A 22,554-nucleotide genomic window follows, 5' to 3' on the forward strand; every position below is an offset into this window, starting at 1 on the left:
TCTCCTCCACGGGAAGTGAATTAAATAACATTTGGAGGCCTTTATTGTTCAATGAAAAACGCCAGATTTTTGATGAAAGAGATAACCACCCCCCCTTACGACATGCTTCAGAAACGAAAAAAATGGTCCGTTTTCAAATGTTGCCTCTTTGAACTACAATTCACATTTGTACGTGGAAAATCACTTTTAAAGAAAAAATGAGATGTTTAAAGTGATTTTCATGCTTCCAGGGGCCTTAAACACAAGATTTGAGGAATGGGTAAAAGTGAATGGAAATGGCCTATTTACTCATTCTGAGGCCTTAAAAAGTGTTTCTCCTCCACGGGAAGTGAATTAAATAACATTTGGAGGCCTTTATTGTTCAATGAAAAACGCCAGATTTTTGATGAAAGAGATAACCACCCCCCCTTACGACATGCTTCAGAAACGAAAAAAATGGTCCATTTTCAAATGTTGCGTCTTTGAACTACAATTCACATTTGTACGTGGAAAATCACTTTTAGAGATACGATTAGATGTTTAAAGTGATTTTCAAGCTTCCAGGGGCCTTAAACACAAGATTTGAGAAATGGGTAAAAGTAAATGAAAATGGCCAATTTACTCACTCTGCGGCCTTAAAAAGTTTTTCTCCTCCACGGTAAGTGAATAAAATAACATTTGGAGGTCTTTATTGTTCAAGCGAAAACGCCAGATTTTTGACGAAAGAGATAACCACTCCCCCTTACGAAATGCTTCAGAAACGAAAAAAATGGTCCATTTTCAAATGTTGCGTCTTTGAACTACAATTCACATTTGTACGTGGATAATCACTTTTAGAGATAAAATTAGATGTTTGAAGTGATTTTCAAGCTTCCCCGGGCCCTAAACACAAGATTTGAGGAATGGGAAAACGTGAATGAAAATGGCCAATTTATTCACTCTGAGGCCTTAAAAAGTTTTTCTCCACCCCAGAAAGTGAATTAAATAACATTTGTAGGCCTTTATTGTTCAATCAAAAACACCAGATTTTTGATGAAAGAGATAACCACCCCCCCTTACGACATGCTTCAGAAACGAAAAAAATGGTCCGTTTTCAAATGTTGCCTCTTTGAACTACAATTCACATTTGTACGTGGAAAATCACTTTTAAAGAAAAAATGAGATGTTTAAAGTGATTTTCATGCTTCCAGGGGCCTTAAACACAAGATTTGAGGAATGGGTAAAAGTGAATGGAAATGGCCTATTTACTCATTCTGAGGCCTTAAAAAGTGTTTCTCCTCCACGGGAAGTGAATTAAATAACATTTGGAGGCCTTTATTGTTCAATGAAAAACGCCAGATTTTTGATGAAAGAGATAACCACCCCCCCTTACGACATGCTTCAGAAACGAAAAAAATGGTCCATTTTCAAATGTTGCGTCTTTGAACTACAATTCACATTTGTACGTGGAAAATCACTTTTAGAGATACGATTAGATGTTTAAAGTGATTTTCAAGCTTCCAGGGGCCTTAAACACAAGATTTGAGAAATGGGTAAAAGTAAATGAAAATGGCCAATTTACTCACTCTGCGGCCTTAAAAAGTTTTTCTCCTCCACGGTAAGTGAATAAAATAACATTTGGAGGTCTTTATTGTTCAAGCGAAAACGCCAGATTTTTGACGAAAGAGATAACCACTCCCCCTTACGACATGCTTCAGAAACGAAAAAAATGGTCCATTTTCAAATGTTGCGTCTTTGAACTACAATTCACATTTGTACGTGGATAATCACTTTTAGAGATAAAATTAGATGTTTGAAGTGATTTTCAAGCTTCCCCGGGCCCTAAACACAAGATTTGAGGAATGTGAAAACGTGAATGAAAATGGCCAATTTATTCACTCTGAGGCCTTAAAAAGTTTTTCTCCACCCCAGAAAGTGAATTAAATAACATTTGTAGGCCTTTATTGTTCAATCAAAAACACCAGATTTTTGATGAAAGAGATAATCACCCCCCTTACGACATGCTTCAGAAACGAAAAATATGGTTCATTTTCAAGTGTTGCATCTTTGAACTACAATTCACATTTGTATGTGGATTATCACTTTTAGAGATAAAATGAGATGTTTAAAGTGATTTTCATGCTTCCAGGGGCCTTAAACACAAGATTTGAGGAATGGGTAAAAGTGAATGGAAATGGCCTATTTACTCATTCTGAGGCCTTAAAAAGTGTTTCTCCTCCACGGGAAGTGAATTAAATAACATTTGGAGGCCTTTATTGTTCAATGAAAAACGCCAGATTTTTGATGAAAGTGATAACCACCCCCCCTTACGACATGCTTCAGAAACGAAAAAAATGGTCCATTTTCAAATGTTGCGTCTTTGAACTACAATTCACATTTGTACGTGGAAAATCACTTTTAAAGAAAAAATGAGATGTTTAAAGTGATTTTCATGCTTCCAGGGGCCTTAAACACAAGATTTGAGGAATGGGTAAAAGTGAATGAAAATGGCCAATTTACTCACTCTGCGGCCTTAAAAAGTGTTTCTACTCCACGGGAAGCGAATTAAATAACATTTGTAGGCCTTTATTGTTCAATCAAAAACGCCCGATTTTTGATGAAAGAGATAACCACCCCCCTTACGACATGCTTCAGAAACTAAAAAAAATGGTCCATTTTCAAATGTTGCCTCTTTGAACTACAATTCACATTTGTATGTGGAAAATCACTTTTAAAGATAAAATGATATGTTTAAAGTGATTTTCATGCTTCCAGGGGCCTTAAACACAAGATTTTTGGAATGGGTAAAAGTGAATGAAAATGGCCAATTTACTCACTCTGCGGCCTTAAAAAGTGTTTCTACTCCACGGGAAGTGAATAAAATAACATTTGGAGGCCTTTATTGTTCAATCAAAAACGCCCATTTTTTGGTGAAAGAGATAACCACCCCCCCTTACGACATGCTTCAGAAACGAAAAAAATGGTCCGTTTTCAAATGTTGCCTCTTTGAACTACAATTCACATTTGTACGTGGAAAATCACTTTTAAAGAAAAAATGAGATGTTTAAAGTGATTTTCATGCTTCCAGGGGCCTTAAACACAAGATTTGAGGAATGGGTAAAAGTGAATGAAAATGGCCAATTTACTCACTCTGCGGCCTTAAAAAGTGTTTCTACTCCACGGGAAGCGAATTAAATAACATTTGTAGGCCTTTATTGTTCAATCAAAAACGCCCGATTTTTGATGAAAGAGATAACCACCCCCCCTTACGACATGCTTCAGAAACTAAAAAAATGGTCCATTTTCAAATGTTGCGTCTTTGAACTACAATTCACATTTGTATGTGGAAAATCACTTTTAAAGATAAAATTATATGTTTAAAGTGATTTTCATGCTTCCAGGGGCCTTAAACACAAGATTTGAGGAATGGGTAAAAGTGAATGGAAATGGCCTATTTACTCATTCTGAGGCCTTAAAAAGTGTTTCTCCTCCACGGGAAGTGAATTAAATAACATTTGGAGGCCTGTATTATTCTATCAAAAACGCCAGATTTTTGATGAAAGAGATAACCACCCCCCCTTACGACATGCTTCAGAAACGAAAATAATGGTTCATTTTCAAATGTTGCATCTTTGAACTACAATTCACATTTGTATGTGGATTATCACTTTTAGAGATAAAATGATATGTTTAAAGTGATTTTCATGCGTCCAGGGGTCTTAAACACAAGATTTTTGGAATGGGTAAAAGTGAATGAAAATGGCCAATTTACTCACTCTGCGGCCTTAAAAAGTGTTTCTACTCCACTGGAATTGAATAAAATAACATTTGGGGGCCTTTATTGTTCAATCAAAAACGCCTATTTTTTGGTGAAAGAGATAACCACCCCCCCTTACGACATGCTTCAGAAACGAAAAAAATGGTCCGTTTTCAAATGTTGCCTCTTTGAACTACAATTCACATGTGTACGTGGAAAATCACTTTTAAAGAAAAAATGAGATGTTTAAAGTGATTTTCATGCTTCCAGGGGCCTTAAACACAAGATTTGAGGAATGGGTAAAAGTGAATGAAAATGGCCAATTTACTCACTCTGCGGCCTTAAAAAGTATTTCTACTCCACGGGAAGCGAATTAAATAGCATTTGTAGGCCTTTATTGTTCAATCAAAAACGCCCATTTTTTTAGTGAAAGAGATAACCACCCCCCCTTACGACATGCTTCAGAAACGAAAAAAATGGTCCGTTTTCAAATGTTGCCTCTTTGAACTACAATTCACATTTGTACGTGGAAAATCACTTTTAAAGAAAAAATGAGATGTTTAAAGTGATTTTCATGCTTCCAGGGGCCTTAAACACAAGATTTGAGGAATGGGTAAAAGTGAATGAAAATGGCCAATTTACTCATTCTGAGGCCTTAAAAAGTGTTTCTCCTCCACTGGAAGTGAATAAAATAACATTTGGAGGCCTTTATTGTTCAATCAAAAACGCCAATTTTTTGGTGAAAGAGATAACCACCCCCCCTTACGACATGCTTCAGAAACGAAAAAAATGGTCCGTTTTCAAATGTTGCCTCTTTGAACTAAATTCACATTTGTACGTGGAAAATCACTTTTAAAGAAAAAATGAGATGTTTAAAGTGATTTTCATGCTTCCAGGGGCCTTAAACACAAGATTTGAGGAATGGGTAAAAGTGAATGAAACTGGCCAATTTACTCACTCTGCGGCCTTAAAAAGTGTTTCTCCTCCACGGGAAGCGAATTAAATAACATTTGTAGGCCTTTATTGTTCAATCAAAAACGCCCGATTTTTGATGAAAGAGATAACCACCCCCCCTTACGACATGCTTCAGAAACGAAAAAAATGGTCCGTTTTCAAATGTTGCCTCTTTGAACTACAATTCACATTTGTACGTGGACAATCACTTTTAAAGAAAGAATGAGATGTTTAAAGTGATTTTCATGCTTCCAGGGGCCTTAAACACAAGATTTGAGGAATGGGTAAAAGTGAATGAAAATGGCCAATTTACTCACTCTGCGGACTTAAAAAGTATTTCTACTCCACGGGAAGCGAATTAAATAACATTTGTAGGCCTTTATTGTTCAATCAAAAACGCCCGATTTTTGATGAAAGAGATAACCACCCCCCCTTACGACATGCTTCAGAAAGGAAAAAATGGTCCATTTTCAAATGTTGCCTCTTTGAACTACAATTCACATTTGTATGTGGAAAATCACTTTTAAAGATAAAATGAGATGTTTAAAGTGATTTTCATGCTTCCAGGGGCCTTAAACACAAGATTTGAGGAATGGGTAAAAGTGAATGGAAATGGCCAATTTACTCATTCTGAGGCCTTAAAAAGTGTTTCTCCTCCACGGGAAGTGAATTAAATAACATTTGGAGGCCTTTATTGTTCAATGAAAAACGCCAGATTTTTGATAAAAGAGATAACCACCCCCCCTTACGACATGCTTCAGAAACGAAAAAAATGGTCCATTTTCAAAGTTGCGTCTTTGAACTACAATTCACATTTGTACGTGGAAAATCACTTTTAGAGATAAGATTAGATGTTTAAAGTGATTTTCAAGCTTCCAGGGGCCCTAAACACAAGATTTGAGAAATGGGTAAAAGTAAATGAAAATGGCCAATTTACTCACTCTGCGGCCTTAAAAAGTTTTTCTCCTCCACGGTAAGTGAATAAAATAACATTTGGAGGTCTTTATTGTTCAAGCGAAAACGCCAGATTTTTGACGAAAGAGATAACCACCCCCCTTACGACATGCTTCAGAAACGAAAAAAATGGTCCATTTTCAAATGTTGCGTCTTTGAACTACAATTCACATTTGTACGTGGATAATCACTTTTAGAGATAAAATTAGATGTTTGAAGTGAATTTCAAGCTTCCCCGGGCCCTAAACACAAGATTTGAGGAATGGGAAAACGTGAATGAAAATGGCCAATTTATTCACTCTGAGGCCTTAAAAAGTTTTTCTCCACCCCAGAAAGTGAATTAAATAACATTTGTAGGCCTTTATTGTTCAATCAAAAATGCCCGATTTTTGATGAAAGAGATAACCACCCCCCCTTACGACATGCTTTAGAAACAAAAAAAATGGTTCATTTTCAAATGTTGCATCTTTGAACTACAATTCACATTTGTATGTGGATTATCACTTTTAGAGATAAAATGATATGTTTAAAGTGATTTTCATGCTTCCAGGGGCCTTGAACACAAGATTTTTGGAATTGGTAAAAGTGAATGAAAATGGCCAATTTACTCACTCTGCGGCCTTAAAAAGTGTTTCTACTCCACGGGAAGTGAATAAAATAACATTTGGAGGCCTTTATTGTTCAATCAAAAACGCCCATTTTTTGGTGAAAGTGATAACCACCCCCCCCTTACGACATGCTTCAGAAACGAAAAAAATGGTCCGTTTTCAAATGTTGCCTCTTTGAACTACAATTCACATTTGTACGTGGAAAATCACTTTTAAAGAAAAAATGAGATGTTTAAAGTGATTTTCATGCTTCCAGGGGCCTTAAACACAAGATTTGAGGAATGGGTAAAAGTGAATGAAAATGGCCAATTTACTCACTCTGCGGCCTTAAAAAGTATTTCTACTCCACGGGAAGCGAATTAAATAACATTTGTAGGCCTTTATTGTTCAATCAAAAACGCCCGATTTTTGATGAAAGAGATAACCACCCCCCCTTACGACATGCTTCAGAAACGAAAAAAATGGTCCATTTTCAAATGTTGCCTCTTTGAACTACAATTCACATTTGTATGTGGAAAATCACTTTTAAAGATAAAATGAGATGTTTAAAGTGATTTTCATGCTTCCAGGGGCCTTAAACACAAGATTTGAGGAATGGGTAAAAGTGAATGGAAATGGCCTATTTACTCATTCTGAGGCCTTAAAAAGTGTTTCTCCTCCACGGGAAGTGAATTAAATAACATTTGGAGGCCTGTATTATTCAATCAAAAACGCCAGATTTTTGATGAAAGAGATAACCACCCCCCCTTACGACATGCTTCAGAAACGAAAATAATGGTTCATTTTCAAATGTTGCATCTTTGAACTACAATTCACATTTGTATGTGGATTATCACTTTTAGAGATAAAATGATATGTTTAAAGTGATTTTCATGCGTCCAGGGGTCTTAAACACAAGATTTTTGGAATGGGTAAAAGTGAATGAAAATGGCCAATTTACTCACTCTGCGGCCTTAAAAAGTGTTTCTACTCCACTGGAATTGAATAAAATAACATTTGGGGGCCTTTATTGTTCAATCAAAAACGCCCATTTTTTGGTGAAAGAGATAACCACCCCCCCTTACGACATGCTTCAGAAACGAAAAAAATGGTCCGTTTTCAAATGTTGCCTCTTTGAACTACAATTCACATGTGTACGTGGAAAATCACTTTTAAAGAAAAAATGAGATGTTTAAAGTGATTTTCATGCTTCCAGGGGCCTTAAACACAAGATTTGAGGAATGGGTAAAAGTGAATGAAAATGGCCAATTTACTCACTCTGCGGCCTTAAAAAGTATTTCTACTCCACGTGAAGCGAATTAAATAGCATTTGTAGGCCTTTATTGTTCAATCAAAAACGCCCATTTTTTTAGTGAAAGAGATAACCACCCCCCCTTACGACATGCTTCAGAAACGAAAAAAATGGTCCGTTTTCAAATGTTGCCTCTTTGAACTACAATTCACATTTGTACGTGGAAAATCACTTTTAAAGAAAAAATGAGATGTTTAAAGTGATTTTCATGCTTCCAGGGGCCTTAAACACAAGATTTGAGGAATGGGTAAAAGTGAATGAAAATGGCCAATTTACTCATTCTGAGGCCTTAAAAAGTGTTTCTCCTCCACTGGAAGTGAATAAAATAACATTTGGAGGCCTTTATTGTTCAATCAAAAATGCCAATTTTTTGGTGAAAGAGATAACCACCCCCCCTTACGACATGCTTCAGAAACGAAAAAAATGGTCCGTTTTCAAATGTTGCCTCTTTGAACTACAATTCACATTTGTACGTGGAAAATCACTTTTAAAGAAAAAATGAGATGTTTAAAGTGATTTTCATGCTTCCAGGGGCCTTAAACACAAGATTTGAGGAATGGGTAAAAGTGAATGAAAATGGCCAATTTACTCATTCTGAGGCCTTAAAAAGTGTTTCTCCTCCACTGGAAGTGAATAAAATAACATTTGGAGGCCTTTATTGTTCAATCAAAAACGCCAATTTTTTGGTGAAAGAGATAACCACCCCCCCTTACGACATGCTTCAGAAACGAAAAAAATGGTCCGTTTTCAAATGTTGCCTCTTTGAACTACAATTCACATTTGTATGTGGAAAATCACTTTTAAAGAAAAAATGAGATGTTTAAAGTGATTTTCATGCTTCCAGGGGCCTTAAACACAAGATTTGAGGAATGGGTAAAAGTGAATGGAAATGGCCAATTTACTCATTCTGAGGCCTTAAAAAGTGTTTCTCCTCCACGGGAAGTGAATTAAATAACATTTGGAGGCCTTTATTGTTCAATGAAAAACGCCAGATTTTTGATGAAAGAGATAACCACCCCCCCTTACGACATGCTTCAGAAACGAAAAAAATGGTCCATTTTCAAATGTTGCCTCTTTGAACTACAATTCACATTTGTATGTGGAAAATCACTTTTAAAGATAAAATGAGATGTTTAAAGTGATTTTCATGCTTCCAGGGGCCTTAAACACAAGATTTGAGGAATGGGTAAAAGTGAATGGAAATGGCCAATTTACTCATTCTGAGGCCTTAAAAAGTGTTTCTCCTCCACGGGAAGTGAATTAAATAACATTTGGAGGCCTCTATTGTTCAATGAAAAACGCCAGATTTTTGATGAAAGAGATAACCACTCCCCCTTACGACATGCTTCAGAAACGAAAAAAATGGTCCATTTTCAAATGTTGCGTCTTTGAACTACAATTCACATTTGTACGTGGAAAATCACTTTTAGAGATAAGATTAGATGTTTAAAGTGATTTTCAAGCTTCCAGGGGCCCTAAACACAAGATTTGAGAAATGGGTAAAAGTAAATGAAAATGGCCAATTTACTCACTCTGCGGCCTTAAAAAGTTTTTCTCCTCCACGGTAAGTGAATAAAATAACATTTGGAGGTCTTTATTGTTCAAGCGAAAACGCCAGATTTTTGACGAAAGAGATAACCACCCCCCCTTACGACATGCTTCAGAAACGAAAAAAATGGTCCATTTTCAAATGTTGCGGCTTTGAACTACAATTCACATTTGTACGTGGATAATCACTTTTAGAGATAAAATTAGATGTTTGAAGTGAATTTCAAGCTTCCCCGGGCCCTAAACACAAGATTTGAGGAATGGGAAAACGTGAATGAAAATGGCCAATTTATTCACTCTGAGGCCTTAAAAAGTTTTTCTCCACCCCAGAAAGTGAATTAAATAACATTTGTAGGCCTTTATTGTTCAATCAAAAATGCCCGATTTTTGATGAAAGAGATAACCACCCCCCCTTACGACATGCTTCAGAAACAAAAAAAATGGTTCATTTTCAAATGTTGCATCTTTGAACTACAATTCACATTTGTATGTGGATTATCACTTTCAGAGATAAAATGATATGTTTAAAGTGATTTTCATGCTTCCAGGGGCGTTAAACACAAGATTTTTGGAATTGGTAAAAGTGAATAAAATGGCCAATTTACTCACTCTGCGGCCTTAAAAAGTGTTTCTACTCCACGGGAAGTGAATAAAATAACATTTGGAGGCCTTTATTGTTCAATCAAAAACGCCCATTTTTTGGTGAAAGTGATAACCACCCCCCCCTTACGACATGCTTCAGAAACGAAAAAAATGGTCCGTTTTCAAATGTTGCCTCTTTGAACTACAATTCACATTTGTACGTGGAAAATCACTTTTAAAGAAAAAATGAGATGTTTAAAGTGATTTTCATGCTTCCAGGGGCCTTAAACACAAGATTTGAGGAATGGGTAAAAGTGAATGAAAATGGCCAATTTACTCACTCTGCGGCCTTAAAAAGTATTTCTACTCCACGGGAAGCGAATTAAATAACATTTGTAGGCCTTTATTGTTCAATCAAAAACGCCCGATTTTTGATGAAAGAGATAACCACCCCCCTTACGACATGCTTCAGAAACGAAAAAAATGGTCCATTTTCAAATGTTGCCTCTTTGAACTACAATTCACATTTGTATGTGGAAAATCACTTTTAAAGATAAAATGAGATGTTTAAAGTGATTTTCATGCTTCCAGGGGCCTTAAACACAAGATTTGAGGAATGGGTAAAAGTGAATGGAAATGGCCTATTTACTCATTCTGAGGCCTTAAAAAGTGTTTCTCCTCCCCGGGAAGTGAATTAAATAACATTTGGAGGCCTTTATTGTTCAATGAAAAACGCCAGATTTTTGATGAAAGAGATAACCACCCCCCCTTACGACATGCTTCAGAAACTAAAAAAATGGTCCGTTTTCAAATGTTGCCTCTGAACTACAATTCACATTTGTACGTGGAAAATCACTTTTAAAGAAAAAATGAGATGTTTAAAGTGATTTTCATGCTTCCAGGGGCCTTAAACACAAGATTTGAGGAATGGGTAAAAGTGAATGGAAATGGCCTATTTACTCATTCTGAGGCCTTAAAAAGTGTTTCTCCTCCACGGGAAGTGAATTAAATAACATTTGGAGGCCTTTATTGTTCAATGAAAAACGCCAGATTTTTGATGAAAGAGATAACCACCCCCCCTTACGACATGCTTCAGAAACGAAAAATTAAATTGAACTACAATTCACATTTGTACGTGGAAAATCACTTTTAGAGATACGATTAGATGTTTAAAGTGATTTTCAAGCTTCCAGGGGCCCTAAACACAAGATTTGAGAAATGGGTAAAAGTAAATGAAAATGGCCAATTTACTCACTCTGCGGCCTTAAAAACTTTTTCTCCTCCACAGTAAGTGAATAAAATAACATTTGGAGGTCTTTATTGTTCAAGCGAAAACGCCAGATTTTTGACGAAAGAGATAACCACCCCCCCTTACGACATGCTTCAGAAACGAAAAAAATGGTCCATTTTCAAATGTTGCGTCTTTGAACTACAATTCACATTTGTACGTGGATAATCACTTTTAGAGATAAAATTAGATGTTTGAAGTGATTTTCAAGCTTCCCCGGGCCCTAAACACAAGATTTGAGGAATGGGAAAACGTGAATGAAAATGGCCAATTTATTCACTCTGAGGCCTTAAAAAGTTTTTCTCCACCCCAGAAAGTGAATTAAATAACATTTGTAAGCCTTTATTGTTCAATCAAAAACACCAGATTTTTGATGAAAGAGATAACCACCCCCCTTACGACATGCTTCAGAAACGAAAAATATGGTTCATTTTCAAGTGTTGCATCTTTGAACTACAATTCACATTTGTATGTGGATTATCACTTTTAGAGATAAAATGAGATGTTTAAAGTGATTTTCATGCTTCCAGGGGCCTTAAACACAAGATTTGAGGAATGGGTAAAAGTGAATGGAAATGGCCTATTTACTCATTCTGAGGCCTTAAAAAGTGTTTCTCCTCCACGGGAAGTGAATTAAATAACATTTGGAGGCCTTTATTGTTCAATGAAAAACGCCAGATTTTTGATGAAAGAGATAACCACCCCCCCTTACGACATGCTTCAGAAACGAAAAAAATGGTCCATTTTCAAATGTTGCGTCTTTGAACTACAATTCACATTTGTACGTGGAAAATCACTTTTAGAGATACGATTAGATGTTTAAAGTGATTTTCAAGCTTCCAGGGGCCCTAAACACAAGATTTGAGAAATGGGTAAAAGTAAATGAAAATGGCCAATTTACTCACTCTGCGGCCTTAAAAAGTTTTTCTCCTCCACGGTAAGTGAATAAAATAACATTTGGAGTTCTTTATTGTTCAAGCGAAAACACCAGATTTTTGACGAAAGAGATAACCACTCCCCCTTACGACATGCTTCAGAAACGAAAAAAATGGTCCATTTTCAAATGTTGCGTCTTTGAACTACAATTCACATTTGTACGTGGATAATCACTTTTAGAGATAAAATTAGATGTTTGAAGTGATTTTCAAGCTTCCCCGGGCCCTAAACACAAGATTTGAGGAATGGGAAAACGTGAATGAAAATGGCCAATTTATTCACTCTGAGGCCTTAAAAAGCTTTTCTCCACCCCAGAAAGTGAATTAAATAACATTTGTAGGCCTTTATTGTTCAATCAAAAACACCAGATTTTTGATGAAAGAGATAACCACCCCCCCTTACGACATGCTTCAGGAACGAAAAATATGGTTCATTTTCAAGTGTTGCATCTTTGAACTACAATTCACATTTGTATGTGGATTATCACTTTTAGAGATAAAATGAGATGTTTAAAGTAATTTTCATGCTTCCAGGGGCCTTAAACACAAGATTTGAGGAATGGGTAAAAGTGAATGGAAATGGCCTATTTACTCATTCTGAGGCCTTAAAAAGTGTTTCTCCTCCACGGGAAGTGAATTAAATAACATTTGGAGGCCTTTATTGTTCAATGAAAAACGCCAGATTTTTGATGAAAGAGATAACCACCCCCCCTTACGACATGCTTCAGAAACGAAAAAAATGGTCCATTTTCAAATGTTGCGTCTTTGAACTACAATTCACATTTGTACGTGGAAAATCACTTTTAGAGATACGATTAGATGTTTAAAGTGATTTTCATGCTTCCAGGGGCCTTAGGCTGCTCGTGTGTAAGGGTAGTGTCAGACTACATTTTTAAAATTTCCTGTTTTCTATTTTCTTTAAAGTTAATTTGCGCCGCTTTTCCCTGTTTTTATTTACCCTCTTTCTTGCACTATAAATTGGTTCCCTCACCGCTGCTTAGCGGGTTATCCCCAGCGCGTTAGGCGCCTGGAATTGTGCTCTTTTAACAGGCGCCATCTTGGATAGGGAAGGCTGCTAGTTTTCTAGGCGTCCCAGCGCTCCTGTTTGCAGGTGGTTCCTGAGCACAGGCAATTACATAGGGAGCCTTTATAAAGGGCCCTCTAGGTTGGTCTTGCATCCTAAGGCTGCTCGTGTGTAAGGGTAGTGTCAGACTACATTTTTAACATTTCCTGTTTTCTATTTTCTTTAAAGTTAATTTGCGCCGCTTTTCCCTGTTTTTATTTACCCTCTTTCTTGCACTATAAATTGGTTCCCTCACCGCTGCTTAGCGGGTTATCCCCAGCGCGTTAGGCGCCTGGAATTGTGCTCTTTTAACAGGCGCCATCTTGGATAGGGAAGGCTGCTAGTTTTCTAGGCGTCCCAGCGCTCCTGTTTGCAGGTGGTTCCTGAGCACAGGCAGTTACATAGGGAGCCTTTATAAAGGGCCCTCTAGGTTGGTCTTGCATCCTAAGGCTGCTCGTGTGTAAGGGTAGTGTCAGACTACATTTTTAACATTTCCTGTTTTCTATTTTCTTTAAAGTTAATTTGCGCCGCTTTTCCCTGTTTTTATTTACCCTCTTTCTTGCACTATAAATTGGTTCCCTCACCGCTGCTTAGCGGGTTATCCCCAGCGCGTTAGGCGCCTGGAATTGTGCTCTTTTAACAGGCGCCATCTTGGATAGGGAAGGCTGCTAGTTTTCTAGGCGTCCCAGCGCTCCTGTTTGCAGGTGGTTCCTGAGCACAGCCCTATATATTCCCGCCATGCTGACGCGCAGCGTGATCGCGCAGCGTGTTCGCCGTAATCCCGCCGTAGTCACGCCAGAGTCCAGCCCGTCTGCGCCCGTCCGCGCTGAGGACGGGCTGGATGGCGGAGGAGTAGATGACTGCGTGCGGGTGAAATCGAGGTCAGTATATACGGGGCAAGATCTTGCATTATTAAAACCGTCCACACTCCCTTGCCATCATAGGTATGCTCCTGAGGGATTTTTGATATCCCCAACCTGTCCCTGTTTTGGTCCCCCTGTTCTGCGAGTATCCCCATTAGCTGAGGCCCAGAGGCCCAAATTCGACTCTAGGGCTAGGACTCACACGGGTTTCCTTTTGAATGCGAGGTCCTTGGTTAAAAATAATCTAGCTTTCAAGGATTTCGTGTTGTCCAGAGTCCCGGACTGGGTTTTCATAACTGAGACCTGGGCAAAGGATTCCTCTGGTCCTGATCTCGTGGAGGCGGTTCCCGATGGCTATATTTTAGTCAGAATGGACAGAACGGGCCGGATGGGGGGAGGGATTGGTATCTTGCACAGGGACCATCTGACCTGTCACATCATTCCCCTAGATGATCATCAGGAGTCCTTTCAGGCTCTCCAATTTTCTATTAATGGGGATTATGGAGTGCCGTTTAAGGGCCTCCTGATCTACAGACCCCCAGGGAGCAAAGTAGACTTCTGTAGTCAAATGCTGGAGGTCCTAGAACCACACTTCGGTTGTGACCATCTCACCGTTCTGGGGGATGTAAATTTTCATCTAGAGAAGGTGGATTTGCCCGAAACCCAGTCTCTTTTGGATACTTTCTCGGGGTGCGGTTTGACACAGCTAGTCAGAGGCCCCACACATTTGGCTGGCCATACGCTGGATGGGGTTTTCTCCAACGACATGCGGTTGGTCACTGAATTGCCTATCCCCCTTTCATGGTCAGACCATTATGCAATTCCTCTGGTCCTTACAACCTCTCTATCCAGTAATAGGGGTAATATGCCTTCCAAGTTTGAACGAAGACGTAACTTAAAAAAGTTATCCAATAATCTACTCGTTCCCAAGCTTGCAGGGCTTTTGATCGCCCCGGGGGAGGAGGTAACATCGGCGGTGGAAAGGCTGGAGAATGGGGTTACTTTAGCCCTGGGCGAACTTGCACCGGCCATCTTGTGCTATTCGGCCAGAAGAACTCCATCGGCCCCTTGGTTCTCGGAACCACTCAGATTACTTAGGCAGGGATTACGGCGACAGGAGCGTCGTTGGCGGTCCAGTGGGTATGTGTGTGAGAGGGACAGACATAAAACTATGTTGAGGCTATATAAGAAGGAGGTAATAAAAACCAAACAAGAATATTTTACCTCTCTTACTGCCTCACTTTCCTCACCTAAAGATCTTTTTAAAATCGTGGACACGCTTACCTCACTAAAGATGCCAGACCCGGTGGTGAGCTCACAACAGCTGTGCAATGATATTGCACAATTCTTCAACACCAAGATTGTGGATATTTATTCAGCTCTGGAGCTACAAAGGGTGACTCTATCTATCCCCTTAGACTGTGTTCCGCCATCTTTATCTGAGGAGGTGCCCTCTGGAAGTTTGTCTAGTTTTCCCTCTCTCTCCCTACTGGATCTTGAAGGCCTCTTGACCAAGGTTAGGTCGGGTTCCCCATTAGACCCCTGCCCCCTTAAACTCCTCAAACAGTGTAAAGACTGTCTTCTTCCACCATTACTGGGTGTGATGAATGGGGCAATTAAGGAAGGGACCTTCCCCCTTCAGTGGAAGAAAGCGGTGGTCAAGCCTCTTTTAAAAAAACCCTCTCTTGACCCGGGTGTGCTTAAGAACTTCCGCCCTATCTCGTTGCTTCCAGCTCCTGCCAAGATGCTGGAAATCCATCTAAATAAGCATCTTGTTGATTTTCTGGAAGCCCATGATAAGCTGGACCACTCGCAGCACGGCTTCAGGAGAGAACACAGTACCGAGTCTGCCCTTACTATCGTGCTCGACACCATTCGCACTAGGGTTGATAAGGGACTGACTACTCTCCTCATCCTCTTGGATCTCTCGGCTGCTTTTGATACCCTGTCTCCCTCAGTATTAACATCAAGGCTGAGGGAGATCGGGGTCAAGGGCACAGCACTTAGTTTGCTGACATCCTTTCTTAATCAGAGGGAACAGAGGGTAAAGCTGGGGGATTTTCTGTCTCCATCCCTTCCTGTGCTTTGTGGGGTCCCTCAGGGGTCGGCTTTAAGTCCGACCCTCTTTAACATCTATGTTACCCCACTGGCCAGGCTTATTAGATCTTTTGGGATGGAGGTTATCTCCTATGCTGACGACACACAGATTCTGCTGTCCTTTACCCAACCCACTATCCAGGCTGCCTCCAATTTTAAAAACTGTTTGAAGGCAGTCGCTCAATGGATGGTGGGTAATTCATTGAAATTCAATGGGGATAAGACAGAGTTTCTGGTGTTCGGGGGAAAGGAGGATTTCTGGTCAGCTGACTGGTGGCCGCCCTCTATGGGGGTGTGCCCTACACCGTCGACCCTGGCCAAAAATCTGGGCGTTTTGATCGATCCCCTTTTGAGGATGGATCAACAGGTAAGCAGGACCATCTCCACCTGCTGGGGACTGATAAACATCTTACGGAGGATCAGGCACTATCTGTCTTTCCAGGCCAGGAAACAAATTGTCCTGGCATTGATTGGGTCCAGACTTGATTATTGCAATGCTCTTTATTTGGGCATCAATAAGGGCTTGGTGACCCGTCTACAGATGGTGCAGAACGCTGCCGCTAGACTGGTCCTGGACCTGCCTAAACGGGCCAAGACTCATCAGGCAAGAAGGACCTTGCATTGGCTCCCTATTGAGTCCAGGATATCCTTTAAGTCCCTGACTTTGATTTATAGAGCCTTGGCAACCAATCGGTCTGGGGGTATGAAGGATTTGCTGGTCCCCTACATTCCCCCCAGAACTCTCCGGTCGTCAAATAAACTTCTGCTTTCAGTGCCCAGGATACGTAAGGCTAGGTGGGGAGGTAGAGCTTTTTCAACTCTTGCTCCCAGGCAGTGGAATTCCCTGCCTTTGGAGATAAGATCTCTTCCATCGGCTCTGGCTTTTAGGAAGGCCCTTAAGACCTGGCTTTTTGCCAAGGCCTACGCTTAGATACGATCTGCCTCTTTTTCGAACTGTTTTGTTTAGGCGCCTTGATGCCTTCGGGCTAAGTAGCGCGATTACAAGTTTCCATTCATTCAAACACAAGATTTGAGGAATGGGTAAAAGTGAATGGAAATGGCCTATTTACTCATTCTGAGGCCTTAAAAAGTGTTTCTCCTCCACGGGAAGTGAATTAAATAACATTTGGAGGCCTTTATTGTTCAATGAAAAACGCCAGATTTTTGATGAAAGAGATAACCATCCCCCCTTACGACATGCTTCAGAAACGAAAAAAATGGTCCATTTTCAAATGTTGCGTCTTTGAACTACAATTCACATTTGTACGTGGAAAATCACTTTTAGAGATACGATTAGATGTTTAAAGTGATTTTCAAGCTTCCAGGGGCCCTAAACACAAGATTTGAGAAATGGGCAAAAGTAAATGAAAATGGCCAATTTACTCACTCTGCGGCCTTAAAAAGTGTTTCTCCTCCACGGTAAGTGAATAAAATAACATTTGGAGGTCTTTATTGTTCAAGCGAAAACGCCAGATTTTTGACGAAAGAGATAACCACTCCCCCTTACGACATGCTTCAGAAACGAAAAAAATGGTCCATTTTCAAATGTTGCGTCTTTGAACTACAATTCACATTTGTACGTGGATAATCACTTTTAGAGATAAAATTAGATGTTTGAAGTGATTTTCAAGCTTCCCCGGGCCCTAAACACAAGATTTGAGGAATGGGAAAACGTGAATGAAAATGGCCAATTTATTCACTCTGAGGCCTTAAAAAGTTTTTCCCCACCCCAGAAAGTGAATTAAATAACATTTGTAGGCCTTTATTGTTCAATCAAAAACATCAGATTTTTTATGAAAGAGATAACCACCCCCCTTACGACATGCTTCAGAAACGAAAAATATGGTTCATTTTCAAGTGTTGCATCTTTGAACTACAATTCACATTTGTATGTGGATTATCACTTTTAGAGATAAAATGAGATGTTTAAAGTGATTTTCATGCTTCCAGGGGCCTTAAACACAAGATTTGAGGAATGGGTAAAAGTGAATGGAAATGGCCTATTTACTCATTCTGAGGCCTTAAAAAGTGTTTCTCCTCCACGGGAAGTGAATTAAATAACATTTGGAGGCCTTTATTGTTCAATGAAAAACGCCAGATTTTTGATGAAAGAGATAACCACCCAACCCTTACGACATGCTTCAGAAACGAAAAAAGTGGTCCATTTTCAAATGTTGCGTCTTTGAACTACAATTCACATTTGTACGTGGAAAATCACTGTTAGAGATAAGATTAGATGTTTAAAGTGATTTTCAAGCTTCCAGGGGCCCTAAACACAAGATTTGAGAAATGGGTAAAGTGAATGAAAATGGCCAATTTGTTCACTCTGCGGCCTTAAAAAGTTTTTCTCCTCCACGGCAAGTGAATAAAATAACATTTGGAGGTCTTTATTGTTCAAGCGAAAACACCAGATTTTTGACGAAAGAGATAACCACCCCCCCTTACGACATGTTTCAGAAACGAAAAAATGGTCCATTTTCAAATGTTGCGTCTTTGAACTACAATTCACATTTGTACGTGGATAATCACTTTTAGAGATAAAATTAGATGTTTGAAGTGATTTTCAAGCTTCCCCGGGCCCTAAACACAAGATTTGAGGAATGGGAAAACGTGAATGAAAATGGCCAATTTATTCACTCTGAGGCCTTAAAAAGTTTTTCTCCACCCCAGAAAGTGAATTAAAGAACATTTGTAGGCCTTTATTGTTCAATCAAAAATGCCCGATTTTTGATGAAAGAGATAACCACCCCCCCTTACGACATACTTCAGAAACTAAAAAAATGGTCCATTTTCAAATGTTGCCTCTTTGAACTACAATTCACATTTGTATGTGGAAAATCACTTTTAAAGATAAAATGATATGTTTAAAGTGATTTTCATGCTTCCAGGGGCCTTAAACACAAGATTTTTGGAATGGGTAAAAGTGAATGAAAATGGCCAATTTACTCACTCTGCGGCCTTAAAAAGTGTTTCTACTCCACGGGAAGTGAATAAAATAACATTTGGAGGCCTTTATTGTTCAATCAAAAACGCCCATTTTTTGGTGAAAGAGATAACCACCCACCCTTACGACATGCTTCAGAAACGAAAAAAATGGTCCGTTTTCAAATGTTGCCTCTTTGAACTAAAATTCACATTTGTACGTGGAAAATCACTTTTAAAGAAAAAATAAGATGTTTAAAGTGATTTTCATGCTTCCAGGGGCCTTAAACACAAGATTTGAAGAATGGGTAAAAGTGAATGAAAATGGCCAATTTACTCACTCTGCGGCCTTAAAAAGTGTTTCTCCTCCACGGGAAGCGAATTAAATAACATTTGTAGGCCTTTATTGTTCAATCAAAAACGCCTGATTTTTGATGAAAGAGATAACCACCCCCCCTTACGACATGCTTCAGAAACAAAAAAAATGGTCCATTTTCAAATGTTGCCTCTTTGAACTACAATTCACATTTGTATGTGGAAAATCACTTTTAAAGATAAAATTATATGTTTAAAGTGATTTTCATGCTTCCAGGGGCCTTAAACACAAGATTTGAGGAATGGGAAAAGTGAATGGAAATGGCCAATTTACTCATTCTGAGGCCTTAAAAAGTGTTTCTCCTCCACGGGAAGTGAATTAAATAGCATTTGGAGGCCTTTATTGTTCAATCAAAAACACCAGATTTTTGATGAAAGAGATAACCACCCCCCCTTACGACATGCTTCAGAAACGAAAAATATGGTTCATTTTCAAGTGTTGCATCTTTGAACTACAATTCACATTTGAATGTGGATTATCACTTTTAGAGATAAAATGAGATGTTTAAAGTGATTTTCATGCTTCCAGGGGCCTTAAACACAAGATTTGAGGAATGGGTAAAAGTGAATGGAAATGGCCTATTTACTCATTCTGAGGCCTTAAAAAGTGTTTCTGCTCCACGGGAAGTGAATTAAATAACATTTGGAGGCCTTTATTGTTCAATGAAAAACGCCAGATTTTTGATGAAAGAGATAACCACCCCCCCTTACGACATGCTTCAGAAACGAAAAAAATGGTCCATTTTCAAATGTTGCGTCTTTGAACTACAATTCACATTTGTACGTGGAAAATCACTTTTAGAGATACGATTAGATGTTTAAAGTGATTTTCAAGCTTCCAGGGGCCCTAAACACAAGATTTGAGAAATGGGTAAAAGTAAATGAAAATGGCCAATTTACTCATTCTGCGGCCTTAAAAAGTTTTTCTCCTCCACGGTAAGTGAATAAAATAACATTTGGAGGTCTTTATTGTTCAAGCGAAAACGCCAGATTTTTGACGAAAGAGATAACCACCCCCCCTTACGACATGCTTCAGAAACGAAAAAAATGGTCCATTTTCAAATGTTGCGTCTTTGAACTACAATTCACATTTGTACGTGGAAAATCACTTTTAGAGATACGATTAGATGTTTAAAGTGATTTTCAAGCTTCCAGGGGCCCTAAACACAAGATTTGAGAAATGGGTAAAAGTAAATGAAAATGGCCAATTTACTCACTCTGCGGCCTTAAAAAGTTTTTCTCCTCCACGGTAAGTGAATAAAATAACATTTGGAGGTCTTTATTGTTCAAGCGAAAACGCCAGATTTTTGACGAAAGAGATAACCACCCCCCCTTACGACATGCTTCAGAAACGAAAAAAATGGTCCATTTTCAAATGTTGCATCTTTGAACTACAATTCACATTTGTACGTGGAAAATCACTTTTAGAGATACGATTAGATGTTTAAAGTGATTTTCAAGCTTCCAGGGGCCCTAAACACAAGATTTGAGAAATGGGTAAAAGTGAATGAAAATGGCCAATTTACTCACTCTGCGGCCTTAAAAAGTTTTTCTCTTCCACGGTAAGTGAATAAAATAACATTTGGAGGTCTTTATTGTTCAAGCGAAAACGCCAGATTTTTGACGAAAGAGATAACCACCCCCCCTTACGACATGCTTCAGAAACGAAAAAAATGGTCCATTTTCAAATGTTGCGTCTTTGAACTACAATTCACCTTTGTATGTGGATAATCACTTTTAGAGATAAAATTAGATGTTTGAAGTGATTTTCAAGCTTTCCCGGGCCCTAAACACAAGATTTGAGGAATGGGAAAACGTGAATGAAAATGGCCAATTTATTCACTCTGAGGCCTTAAAAAGTTTTTCTCCACCCCAGAAAGTGAATTAAATAACATTTGTAGGCCTGTATTGTTCAATCAAAAATGCCCGATTTTTGATGAAAGAGATAACCACCCCCCCTTACGACATGCTTCAGAAACAAAAAAAATGGTTCATTTTCAAATGTTGCATCTTTGAACTACAATTCACATTTGTATGTGGATTATCACTTTTAGAGATAAAATGAGATGTTTAAAGTGATTTTCATGCTTCCAGGGGCCTTAAACACAAGATTTGAGGAATGGGTAAAAGTGAATGGAAATGGCCTATTTACTCATTCTGAGGCCTTAAAAAGTGTTTCTCCTCCACGGGAAGTGAATTAAATAACATTTGGAGGCCTTTATTGTTCAATGAAAAACGCCAGATTTTTGATGAAAGAGATAACCACCCCCCCTTACGACATGCTTCAGAAACGAAAAAAATGGTCCATTTTCAAATGTTGCGTCTTTGAACTACAATTCACATTTGTACGTGGAAAATCACTTTTAGAGATACGATTAGATGTTTAAAGTGATTTTCAAGCTTCCAGGGGCCCTAAACACAAGATTTGAGAAATGGGTAAAAGTAAATGAAAATGGCCAATTTACTCACTCTGCGGCCTTAAAAAGTTTTTCTCCTCCACGGTAAGTGAATAAAATAACATTTGGAGGTCTTTATTGTTCAAGCGAAAACGCCAGATTTTTGACGAAAGAGATAACCACCCCCCCTTACGACATGCTTCAGAAACGAAAAAAATGGTCCATTTTCAAATGTTGCATCTTTGAACTACAATTCACATTTGTACGTGGAAAATCACTTTTAGAGATACGATTAGATGTTTAAAGTGATTTTCAAGCTTCCAGGGGCCCTAAACACAAGATTTGAGAAATGGGTAAAAGTGAATGAAAATGGCCAATTTACTCACTCTGCGGCCTTAAAAAGTTTTTCTCTTCCACGGTAAGTGAATAAAATAACATTTGGAGGTCTTTATTGTTCAAGCGAAAACGCCAGATTTTTGACGAAAGAGATAACCACCCCCCCTTACGACATGCTTCAGAAACGAAAAAAATGGTCCATTTTCAAATGTTGCGTCTTTGAACTACAATTCACCTTTGTATGTGGATAATCACTTTTAGAGATAAAATTAGATGTTTGAAGTGATTTTCAAGCTTTCCCGGGCCCTAAACACAAGATTTGAGGAATGGGAAAACGTGAATGAAAATGGCCAATTTATTCACTCTGAGGCCTTAAAAAGTTTTTCTCCACCCCAGAAAGTGAATTAAATAACATTTGTAGGCCTGTATTGTTCAATCAAAAATGCCCGATTTTTGATGAAAGAGATAACCACCCCCCCTTACGACATGCTTCAGAAACAAAAAAAATGGTTCATTTTCAAATGTTGCATCTTTGAACTACAATTCACATTTGTATGTGGATTATCACTTTTAGAGATAAAATGAGATGTTTAAAGTGATTTTCATGCTTCCAGGGGCCTTAAACAC

Source organism: Triturus cristatus, chromosome 10 (genome assembly GCF_964204655.1).
Source record: "Triturus cristatus chromosome 10, aTriCri1.1, whole genome shotgun sequence".
In the NCBI taxonomy this organism is placed as follows: Eukaryota; Metazoa; Chordata; class Amphibia; order Caudata; family Salamandridae; genus Triturus; species Triturus cristatus.